The sequence below is a fragment of the Musa acuminata genome, chromosome BXJ3-9 (genome assembly GCF_036884655.1).
Source record: "Musa acuminata AAA Group cultivar baxijiao chromosome BXJ3-9, Cavendish_Baxijiao_AAA, whole genome shotgun sequence".
Lineage (NCBI taxonomy): Eukaryota > Viridiplantae > Streptophyta > Magnoliopsida > Zingiberales > Musaceae > Musa > Musa acuminata.
In genome coordinates, this window is record NC_088357.1 from 45,194,455 (window position 1) to 45,207,230 (window position 12,776).

Here is a 12,776-nt window from a genome sequence, read left to right on the forward strand (position 1 = left end):
CATAATGAAAGACTAGAAGAGTATTATTCGTAAAAGTTCTTTAATCAAAATAAAATAGTAAAATACTCCCGGGAGTCTTCTGATCAGCATGCAGTGGAAAATGATCAGCCCTATTTGTTTTGTCCAGTCTGAATTCAAAGGTAAGAAGGCGTGTTAAGATATCGCACAATCATGTTTGAACCGACAACATTTCTAAGTTGAAAAGGAAGGAAAGAAGAAGAAAAAAAGAGAGATTGCTTGATGTTAATACACGTAGAAGATAGGATCATTCGTATAAAGATTTAATGCAAACCATTCGTATTATAAAAGAAGATGAGGATGGAGTGATAATATTTCTACCGACTTTGGATTGAGATTGACTACTTGGAAGTCATATTTTAAGTAATCCAACCTATAATTGGTCAATATGAATCCAATGCTTTAAGAAATACAAGTTCCATTCATACATAAATATTGGACAACTTGATGCACCTTTTGGTTCTATAAATACCCCCCCATCCATCCATCCTCTCTCCCCCCATCGAGTCGACTGTGTTTGCATATCATCCGGTGTGAGAGGAGTTCCTTCCTTCCTTCATAAGCTCGCTGATGGTGAGAGAGACGCTATGTAGATATTCTGCATCCACCGAAGGAATATAGCTTTGCTTCCTTTATAGGGAGGCCTATCTATTATGTAATACTGCAGTTTCTATTCTAACTCTATGTGGTTTGTGATGGATGATGCATGGTGGTGCAGGCTTCAAACCATATCAAGACGGCCGCGCATGCCCGAGGGGGCGTCCGCAAATGTCCATGCGACAACGAGTCTCGTTGGGCCATGGAACCTGCAGACAAAATCACTGGCATCAGCATTGGCGCTGCTTCATGCGTAAACTCCATTAAGATAACCTTCGACATCGACGGAACCACTCGCGTAACTCCCAGATATGGAGGCCCCGGCGGTGAACTATTCCAGGCATGCCTCTCCGACCTCCATCCATCCATCCATGCATCTATTATTTTGCCTTCCCCTCCCTCCTACTAATACCTGCTATCAAATATATAAATCGCTAAATGTATCATCGCTCTAATTGCCTTGCAGTTTACTCTCATGCAAGATGAATACCTCACCTCCGTTTCTGGGTATGTCAAATACGACTGTTCTGAATTTCCATGTGTCTCTCAGCTCACGTTTACCACCAATCTTGGAAAGACATACGGTCCATATGGAGGTGGGGGTGGAACCTTTTTTGAAGTCAACGTAGAATATGACGAGATTAAGGGTTTCTTTGGACAAGCAACTACAGAGTATCTCACTGCATTTGGAGTCTACGTGATGCTGGCTTAGCCAACCCTTGTGGAGGGTGTTGACTATCTATCTCTATCTCTGTGTGCCATGATGAATAAGGATGCCAATGTCTGTTACTGGCATCTATGTTTGAGTTGGGTGTGTGTTTGAGTAGTGTGAAATAAAGTCTATCTTCTGTCACTACTAATAATATGACGCGTCTCATTGATAACATTTTTGACTTTTGAACGCATCGGAGGCCCATCCGACAATAATAAGTCTAACTCTACATGCCAACTTCTAATTCACCCTATTATAAACATGAAGGAAATTCTTGTGCTTCACTAACTTATATGATCCAATATCTACAAATATTTGCCATAATAGAGCAAATAGATTGTTTTGACCCCTATGCTTCCAAGCAACCAAACATGACACTTCACAGCTTGTACAATTTGTATCTTAAAAAATCATCAAAAAAACATCGATAACCATAATCTAAGAGGGTCATGGACGTGCATTAACGATCCCTTGACACGACAACGGAACCTTCAATAACTCAACTAAAGCTCTAATAACTCAACCAATCCTTTTAACATGCCAATTCGTAAATCTAGTATTGCGATTTTATGCCACTTCCCTCCGAGTCCACTTGATTGTTTAATCGATTGATTGTTATTATTCACGATGAAATTTCATGTCAGATTTAAATAATGATTTTGGATAGGTTCTCATGAAATTTCAAATATTGACTTTAGACAGGCTCTCAAGTCAGATTAAAGGACCATGGAGCATAACTATTATTGTTATTATTCACATCTTCTAAAACTACATGAAGATGTGAATAAGGGTGATATATTTAGTTATCAGTAATTCTAAGTTCCAAAACAAAGAAGGAGAAACAAAGTGGACTGATGTGAGATATTAATGTGGTGGATGTGATATTAATGTGGACTGATCATCGGCACAGTCAAATTTCAGCTTGGCTGGGAAGATTAAACTCATACGTTTGCTGGTCTTACAATTGAATATGACCCGAGCCCGATGGTCTTTTAATTAAATGCATAATGAACATTTTGTTCTGGAAGATTAGAATATTATTCTTACTGGTCCTTTAATAAAAATAAGAAAAAGTAAAAGGTTCCCCGGAGTCATCTTTGTTTCATTCATAATTCATTGTTTATAGTGATTTTATGAAAGATGAGAAGAAAGAAGAAGATGATCTAGTTCTTCTTATAAATTAGCATCATTATATTTTTCGGATTCAACGATGACACACCTACAACCCAGATAAAGATATTCTGAATGACATTGACAAGTATGCATCGTATATTTAATCTATCATTATTTAATTTTAATTTTGAACATTAAAATTTTTCATAGAACAGTAGAATAATCAGGATTTTTATTTTTACAATGAAAACTCTATCTCATCCTAAAAATTTAAGCATTGGATTCATATTGACCATTTATAGTTAAGTCTGTTGGATTATTAAAATATGACTTCCAAGTCAATAGAAATATTATCACTCCATGCCGGTCTTCGATTAATCCAAATCTCTCTTTCTCTTATCACTGTGGTTTTCCATGGTTTTGAAGAGAGAGAACTGGAAAGAGAGAGAAGTGGATGAGAGGCATTAATATATAAGAACCAATGTGGATTTCATTATGAATTCAAGCTGATCAGAAGACTCCCGGGAGTCTTTTACTATTTTATTTTTATTAAAGAACTAGTGAGAATAATACTCTTCTACTCTTTCATTATGCATTTATGTTTGTATCCCAAGACCAGCAAGCAATACGATGAGCTTAATCTTCCAAGCCAAGCTTGTGAAATTTGACTTTGTAGATGATACATTCCCACATCCACAATTTTTCGACAGACTTGACTGTTGGAAAGTTCTAGGTTCGAATAGTAATCTAATCAAAGTTTGAATTTAAGCCAATTGTTACATGGACTTTTAGATACATGATTATGCCAATAGTTTTCTTATATTTGAATTAATATTTTAGTCGATATTTTCTTTATCTTCGTAAATATCATTACAACAACAGTATGAGAATAACAAAGAAAAATACAAAAATAAATTCTTTTTTTTAATTTCCTCTCTTTCTCTCTTGTAAGAAGACCTGAATAAGTTATTAGTATATGACAATTATGGAGTTTTAGTGACAATGTCTAGAAGAATTTGATAGAAATAAAATACAAATGAGAAGAATACATTGAGTTGAAACAATACAATACTCCCTATTTATACATGTTAGAAAGAGTTTTTCTCAACAGAGAAGGATTTTCCTCAATAGATTTACGACATCTCTTCAACATTGTTGAGGAGATCTCAATTCGATAGTCCAACTACGGCTCCTTTCAAGATAAATTCTCATACCAGTATTCTTCATCATTCTGAAAAGGCATATGAACCTTTGACTCAATTAAAAAGGATACAGATGAAGAACATGATGCATTCACCAAAACTCACACTTCGGATCCGATAGACTTACCTTCAAGAGAATCTATAGGGGTTGTAAGTAAGATCCAATCTGATGATGAAAACTGTCTTGTTGCAAAGAGGTTTGTTTCCTCATGAATTTGACACTTATTATTGGAAATACAATCAATAAAATAAAAGAATGAAGAATGAAATTATAAAGGAAAAAAGAAAAGCACATTTCAATTAGTATTATATGAAGTCTATTTATACATGATGAAAGAGAAGATTTCTTTAACTGAGCAGAGAGATTTCCTCATGCAGTTGAGAAAATCTCTCTATTATCATGCCCCCGGCAAGATCGAGCTAATATCGATTTTGGACCGATGCAACAAAAATAGTTTGCGGGCTAGAGGCTTCGTGAGTGAGTCTACTAGTTGATTAGCCGTATGGACATGAGAGACACGAAATTGATGTCTGACAACTTGATTTTGCACGAAGTGAAAGTCGATGGTAATATGTTTCATGCGTGAGTAGAACACTGGATTGACACATAAGTAGGTAGCTTCAACATTGTCATAATATATTGTAGGAGTATGGGTAGAGCTGACTTTGAGTTCCTTGAGGAGATTTGTGACCCAATTGAGTTTAGCAGCAGCGGTAGCAATAGAATGATATTTAGTTTTAGTTGTAGACCGAGCCACTATCTTTTGCTTCTTAGAACTCCAACTGATTGGATTAGACCCAAGAAAGACGATATACCCTAACGTGGTGGTTCTATCATCAAAGTGTCCCGCCCAATCAGCATCAGCAAAGGCATGGAGATAAAGTGGAGTGGTTTTGTAGAAAAAGAGACCATGATTAAGGGTGTCTTTAAGATACCACAAAATTCATTTAACCGCAGACCAACGCATAGCAGAAGGATGGTGCATATATTGAGATAATTTATTGACTGCAAATGAGATATCTGAACGGGTGAGAGACAAGTACTGTAAGGAGCCAAGTACCTGTCGGTATTGAGTTGAGTCCGTGGTAGGGCTGCCATCACATATAATTTGAGTGATTCATTAGTAGAGAGAGGAGTAGTAACTTCTTTTGCATCCTGCATATTTGTCTTTTATAATAAATCTTGAATATACTTTCTCTCATGAATATACTTTCTCTATGAGAGGAGGAGATCTGAGGATGTAAATGTTGCTTCCACTCCCAGAAAGTAGCTCAAGGGTCCTAAATCTTTGAGGGAGAATCGATCAACCAATTGCTTTAAAAATGTTTGAATCTCCAAGGGATCATTGCCTATAACAATAATATCATCTACATATACTAGAAGATATATTGTATTTCCATGTTATTGTCGTAGGAATAAAGAGATATCAGACTTGGAGTTGATGAAGCCAGTTCAATATACCAAGCTCTTAGAGCTTGATGGAGTCCATAAATGACTTTTTGTAATTTGCAGACATGTCTCGGATACTGGTGATGAACAAAGCTAAGGGGTTGCTGCATAAAGACATCTTCAGTTAGAGTCCCCTATAAAAAGGCATTGTTAATATCTAGTTGTCGTAAATGCCAGCCTTTGGAGATAGCCAAACTTAGAATAAGGCAAATTGTTGTGGGTTTAACTATAGGACTAAAAGTCTTTGTGAAGTCAACTCCAGATCATTGATGAAACCCTTTGACTACTAATCGTGCTTTATATCGAGCAATGGACCTGTTGGGGTTCCGTTTAATTTGGAAGACCCATTTACACCCGATGATGTTTTGTGTAGGATGAAAAGGTACAAGAGTCCATGTGGAGTTATGGAGTAGAGCATCATATTCTTCACACATGGCTTTACGCTAGTGAGGAGATTTTTGGACTTAAGTAATTGTGGTGGGTTCATTGGTCTCGGGAGAGGATTTGGTGATAGCATGCAGGTCGAGAACCTAACGTGGTTTAAAGATAACACTTTTTGAGCGTGGTGTCATTAGATGTCTAGGAACTGTAAGTTGTGTTATTGGTATGGGTGGTGGAGAGGCGTCAACAGGGGTCGGGATAGGCTGAAGTATATTAGTGGCACTAGATAAAGAAGGTTATTGTATTTCTGAGGATATTACTTCAGTAGTAGGGGAGGCTTGTGAAGAAGGAAGAGAAGGAATGAAGGGAGTGGGGAGCTGTTGAACCGGGAGAATAAAAGAGTGTGGATCTTGAAGAAAAGGACTGGATGGTGTGGGAAGAAGTTTGTTTGAGGGGATCGATAGAATACTCCAGTGATGTATAGTTGTTAGAGTGGCCTGTATGGGAGAAGACTTATGGTTTTGAAATAGAAAGGCAGACTCCACAAAAACACCATAACGTGAAATAAAGACTTTTTGAGTTTTTGGTTCGTAGCACCAAAAGGCATTATGTTCAAGAGAATATCCTATGAAGATGCAAGGTTTATATCTTGGCGCTATCTTGTGTGGGGCATAGGGACGTAGCCCACGGATAACATAAACAACTAAATATTTTGAGTTTTTGAAGGTTTGGAGATTTAAAAAATAATTTTTCAAATGGAGACTGGTATTGGAGAACTGGAGTGAACATACTATTAATACGATAGACGGCAGCTTGAAAGGTGACAGACCAAAAGGTTGTTGGCATGGAGGCTTGATGTAGAAGTGTGAGACCAGTTTCTACGATATATCGATGTTTGCGTTCAGCAGAGCCAACTAGTTGAGGAGTGTGTAGAGGTGACTTAAGGTGTTGGATGACACAGGCATAGAGATAGGATGTGAGGGCTTGATATTCACCTCCACCATCAGAGTATACTGTTTTAATTGTAGAGTAGACTGTTTTAATTGTAGACTGAAAGAAGTTTGCAACCAGCTTTTTAAAGTTGGTGAAGATTGTTGAAACTTCTGATTTATGATGAAGAGGGTATATCTATGTGTACTTAGTAAAATAGTCTATAAAAATAACATAAAATCTAAATTTATCAAAAGAAGTGACGGGAGCAGGGCCCCAAACATCAGTATAAATAATTTCAAATGGTTTAGAACATGATATGGAGGAAGTATCAAAAGGAAGTCGGACTTTTATTACTGAGACACGTATCACAATAAGTGAGAATGCTATTATTTGTAAGAGTAGGAAGAGAATAACAAGAGAGTAATTTATTTTGGATAGAGAGAGAGGATGATCGAGATGACGATGCCACACATCAATTGGAGCTGCAATTGAGGAGTAAGCAATGGGCAATTTTTTTTGTGGAACTAACAGTCATTCATAAACATTATCTTTATTCTGACCTTAGATCAAGGATACCCCCGTGCTCAAATCCTTGACAAGAAAAGAGTTATGAAAGAATTCAATGAAGGTATTTTTTTGTTTGCAAAATTGAGAAACAGAAATAAGATTTTGTTTAATGTAAGGTGCACACAAAACATCATCGAGTGTAAAAGTTGTGGTAAGTGAATTAAGCAATGTGGAACCAGTATGAGTAATAGAAATTCTTTTACCGTCATCGATGATGATGTCCTCATTTCCACAATAGTTGTTGTGGATTGACAAGTTTTGGAGATCAGAGGTGATGTTGTGGGATGCGTTAGAGTCCATGATCCAATTATGATCATTAGTGTTTGGAGTAGTCATGAGATTTGCTTGAGGCCAATGTGATTGAGCAAGAAGTCTGGGTCGAGATCGATAGGCCTTTGTAGAGTGACCTACTTTATCACATAGTTGGCAAATAACTCTTTGTTGGTTTGTGTGTTGAGGGTGCTAGGACTGCTGATGATTGAAGTAGCCACCTTGGTTGTTGTGATTGGAATGTTGATGAAGAGGAGGGATGTTTTGGTTGAAGCTCATAGGTTCAAAAGGCATCTTGGTAAAACCTTTGTTGAGAATCTTATTATATGGATTGCCCCTCCTCATAGATTTGTGATTGACTTAAGCAGTGATGGATGGTCCTGGTAGTTTGTCGTCGCACTTTAGATATATCTCAAAGTAAGTCAGCTTGTCGTAGAGTTCTTCGAAGGACACTGGTGAATCACATGCCCATATTGCTGCTGCCAATTCCTTGTACTCGTCTTCTAGGCCATTGAGGATATGGACTGCAACTTCTTTATCACTAAGGGAATGACCTATCAAGGCTAAGTTATCAATGATAATCTTTATATTCTGTAGATAATCAGCAATAGTACTTCCCTCTTGTTTTATCTTCATGACTATCGGGCTCGGGTCATATTCAATTGTAAGACCAACAAAACTATGAGTTTAATCTTCCGAGCCAAGCTGAAATTTGACTGTGCAGATGATCAGTCCACATTAATATCACATCCACCACATTAATATCTCACATAAGTCCACTTTGTTTCTCCTTCTTTGTTTTTGAACATAGAATTACTGATAACTAAATATATCTTCATGTAGTTTTGGGAAATGTGAATAACAACATTAATAATTATGATCCATGGTCCTTTAATCTGACTTGAGAGCCGGTCTAAAGTCATTATTTAAAATTTCATAAGAGCCTGTCCAAAATTATTATTTAAATTTGATGTGAAATTACATCGTGAATAATAACAATCAAGTGGACTCGGAGGGAGTGGCATAAAATCGCAATACTAGATTTACGAATTGGCATGTTAAAAGGATTGGTTGAGTTATTAGAGCTTTAGTTGAGTTATTGAAGGTTTCATTGTCGTGTTAAGGGATTGTTGATGCACGTCCATGACCCTCTTAGATTATGTTTATCGATGTTTTTTTGATGATTTTTTAAGATACAAATTGTACAAGCTGTGAAGTGTCTTGTTTGGTTGGTTGGAAGCATAGGGGTCGAAACAATCTATTTGCTCTATTATGGCACATATTTGCAGATATTAGATCATATAAGTTGGTGAAGCACAAGAATTTCCCTCTTGTTTATAATAGGGTGACTTAGAAGTTGGCATGTAGAGTTAGACTTATTATTATCGGATGGGCCTACGATGTGTTCAAAAGTCGAAAATGTTATCAATGAGACGCATCACATTATTAGTAGTGACAGAAGATAGACTTTATTTCACACTACTAAAACACACACCTAACTCAAACATAGATGCCAGTAACAGACATTGGCATCCTTATTCATCATGGCACACAAGGGTTGGCTAAGCCAGCATCACGTAGACTCCAAATGCAGTGAGATACTCTTCAGTTGCATGGCCAAAGAAGCCCTTAATCTCGTCATATTCTACATTGACTTCGAAAAAGGTTCCACCCCCACCTCCATATGGACCGTATGTCTTTGCAAGATTGGTGGTAAACGTGAGTTGAGATACACATGGAAATTCAGAACAGTCGTGTTTGACATACCCAGAAACGGAGGTGAGGTATTCATCTTGCATCAGACTAAACTGCGAGGCAATTAGAGCGATGATAGATTTAGCGACTTATATATTTCATAGCAGGTATTAGAAGGAGGGAGGGGAAGGCAAAAGAATAGATGCATGGAGGTTGGAGAGGCATGCCTGGAATAGTTCACCGCCGGGGCCTCCATATCTGGGAGTTACGCGAGTGGTTCCGTCGATGTCGAAGGTTATCTTAATGGAGTTTACGCATGAAGCAGCGCCAATGCTGATGCCAGTGATTTTGTCTGCAGGTTCCATGGCCCAACGAGACTCGTTGCCGCATGGACATTTGGGGACGCCCCCTCGGGCATGCGCGGCCGTCTTGATCAGGTTGGAAGCCTGCAACACCATGCATCATCCATCAGAAACCACATAGAGTAGAATAGAAACTGCAGTACTACATAATAGATAGGCCTCCCTCTAAAGGAAGCAAAGCTATATTATTTCGGTGGAGGCAGAGTATCTATATAGCGTCTCTCTCACCATCAGCGAGCTTATGAATGAAGGAACTCCTCGCACACCGGATGATATGCAAACACACTCGACTCGATGGGGAGAGAGAGGATGGATGGGGGGGTATTTATAGAACCAAAAGGTGCATCAAGTTGTCCGATATTTATGTATGAATGGAACTTGTAACAACAATACAGAAAGAAAGAAGCAGTAAGGGGACCGCTTCCAAGTCAATGTTTTACTTCAAACCGAGAGGATTGAGTTCTTTGCTGTTTTCTTCTTTTTAGTTAGGTTTATGTGTGGATAACATCATCGATAACATAAAAATTAAAGCTTTGGATTCATAATGACCATTTATAGTTTAGTCTGTTGTGGATTACTTAGAATATGACTTCCAAGTCAATAGAAATATTATCACTCCATGCTGGTCTTCGATTAATCCAAATCTCTCTTTCTCTTATCACTGTGGTTTTCCATGGTTTTGAGGAGAGAGAACTGGAAAGAGTTTTCCATGGTTTTAAAAATTTAAGAACCAATGTGGATTTCACTATTAATTCAAGCTGATCAGAAGACTCCCGGGAGTCTTTTACTATTTTATTTTTTATTAAAGAACTAGTAAGAACAATACTCTTCTAGTCTTTCATTATGAATTTATGTTTGTCATATTTAATTAAAAGATCAGAAAAGCAATACTATGAGCTTAATCTTCCAAGCCAAACTAGTGAAATTTGACATCGTAGATGATCCATTCCCATTCACCACATTAGTATTGTATCTGAAAATAATGAATCCTTCAAATGATCATACTATTATTTCATACTTTTTTAGCATACTTACTGTTGGAAAGTTCAAGTTTCAGAGTAGTAATGTAAGTTGAATTTAAACCGATTGTTACCGATCCTCGATGGAGATACATGATTATGCCAATAGTTTTACTATATTTGAATCAAGATTTTAGTTTATATTTTTTTGTATCTTCTTAAATATCACAACAATGGTATGAGAATAATAAAGAAAGAAATTTTTTTTATGTTTTACATTTTTACCTATTATTTTCATATTTCTGTTCGTAAAATTGATAGCGTTAGGGTAAATAGATCTAGATGTTTCACTTTCATAATTATAGGGATTTCAATATAAATTTATTAGATCTAGATACCCAGATAATAAGGTATAACTATAGAGAATAATCTATAATTAATCCAAAAAAAACTGATAGTGAATATTTAATTTAAATCGAGTGAACGTTTGATAGATACTTCCATGTGGATGACATCTTAATCTAAAAACCATTCAAACTTTTATAATGACTATTTACTTCTTTGAAAGAATTCCATACTAATCCTGTTGGGGTCATTAAAATTAATATAACATCAAAGTCATTATTTAAAACTTGTAGAAGAATAATACTCTTCTAGTCTTTCATTATGCATTTATGTTTGTCTTTCATATATTGGGCTTCAGTCATATTTAATTAAAAGACCAGAAAAGCTATACTATAAGCTTAATCTTTCAAGGGACATTATAGATGATCCATTCCCATCCACCACACTATTACATCGGTCTTGTATATGAAAATAATGTATACTTCAAATTTGACTCTTGGAAAGTTCAAGTTTCTGAGTAATGGAAGTTAAATTTAAACCAATTATTACCGATTCTATACATGTACAATGAGGCACATGATTATACTAATAGTTTTGCTATATTTGAATCAAGATTTTAGTTTATATTTTTTTTTATCTTCTTAAATATCGTAACAATTGTATGAGAACAACAAAGATTTTTTTTAAATTTTTTTAATTTTTTACTTATTGTTTTCATTTTTTGATTAGTAAAATCGATGATATTAGAATAAATAAACCTAAATATTTTACTTCTATAATTATAGGGATTCTAATATAAATTTTTTAGGTCTAGTGACCAAGATAATAAGAAAGTCTAACTACAGAAAGTAATTTATAATTAATCTAAAATATTTAATATTTAATATTTAATTTAAATCGAGTGGATATTGGATAGATACATATACGTGTCTCATATCACATCACACATCAGAAATCATATTCTAGCCTTTCAATTATGTGTGACTACTGGCTTCATTCGGTCCAATTTTAATTATAACACCCCAAAAACTATGAATTTGATCTTCCAAGCCAAACTAGCATTATTTTGACTTTGTAGATCAGCCATTCCAATGTCATCAACATATCCAGTTTGTATCTGAAAATTGAACTCCACATTCTCATCGGTCCACTTTGTTATTCTTCTCAGTTTTGGAACTTAGAATTAATGAAAACCCTGCTCATCTCATATCGTCCCTCATTGTTATATGAATGTGAATTAATAATAAAGAAACAAACAAAAAATTATATTTTGACTGGATAGAACCAACGAAACAAAAAGAATTTCAAGTGGGTTAATAATAATAATATATTATTATTATTATTATTATTTTTATAATTATTTATGCTCCTCCTTTCAAATATGACTTGAGAGCCCGTCCAAAGTCATTATCGGATTTTTATTTTGAATGATAATACATTCATATTTTAGTAGTTTCATAGTGTGTTCCTTGTACATGTCATCCACTTATAAGAAATTATTGATTATAAAAGGCTTATTATGAACTTAAATAATCATGTCCAACATTATTTATTGAATTTACTTTTATAATGATGTCATTAAGACTTCAATTGAGTATTTACAATATTGCTCGATTAAGGTACGACTCTGCCGATGTTATATGTTATAAGTTAGTGAAGTACAAGAATTTCTTTCTTGCTTTTAACTGATATGTTCAGTTAGGGGCACATAAGTGAAAATAGATTTTATTTCACACAACTCAAATAAACACCCAACTTAAACATAAATGCCAATCGCACACATAGATATAAATATTAAACACACTCTACAAGGTTGATTAAGCACATCACATAAACTCCAAAAGCAATGGGATATTTAGTCGTTGCATAATTAAAGAAGCTCTTAATCTCAGATGATATAGATTTTATAGTAAAAGTGAAAATCTTAAAATTTAATTTTTAATATTCAGATGATATAAGTTGGTACCTTTTATTATTTTTCAGAGAATGTTATTCCTCAAATCACTAAAAGAATTGATTAGATTGAATAATAAAATAATATTTATGAATTTACACATGATGTTGGTGTCGTCACTAATGATCTTATAGAACAAACACAATTGATAGTTTTGAAAATATCTTAAAAGAAAAAAAAATCTATTATTTTTTATTATTATGTGGTATATCTATAAG

At 35.2% G+C, this 12,776-nt stretch overlaps 2 long non-coding RNA genes across 2 annotated transcripts; one reads left to right on the plus strand and one right to left on the minus strand.

The window, feature by feature from the left end:
- Positions 1 to 512: 512 nt before the first annotated feature.
- On the plus strand, positions 513 to 1,501 carry LOC135648616 (uncharacterized). The gene is made up of 2 exons (XR_010501018.1): positions 513 to 955; positions 1,082 to 1,501. It is a non-coding gene; the product is annotated as an uncharacterized LOC135648616 (long non-coding RNA).
- Positions 1,502 to 8,696: 7,195 nt separating this feature from the next.
- Positions 8,697 to 9,656, minus strand: LOC135648548 (uncharacterized). Its single transcript, XR_010500990.1, has 3 exons — positions 9,529 to 9,656; positions 9,166 to 9,384; positions 8,697 to 9,051 (listed from the first exon to the last, which is right to left on the minus strand). It is a non-coding gene; the product is annotated as an uncharacterized LOC135648548 (long non-coding RNA).
- Positions 9,657 to 12,776: the final 3,120 nt, after the last annotated feature.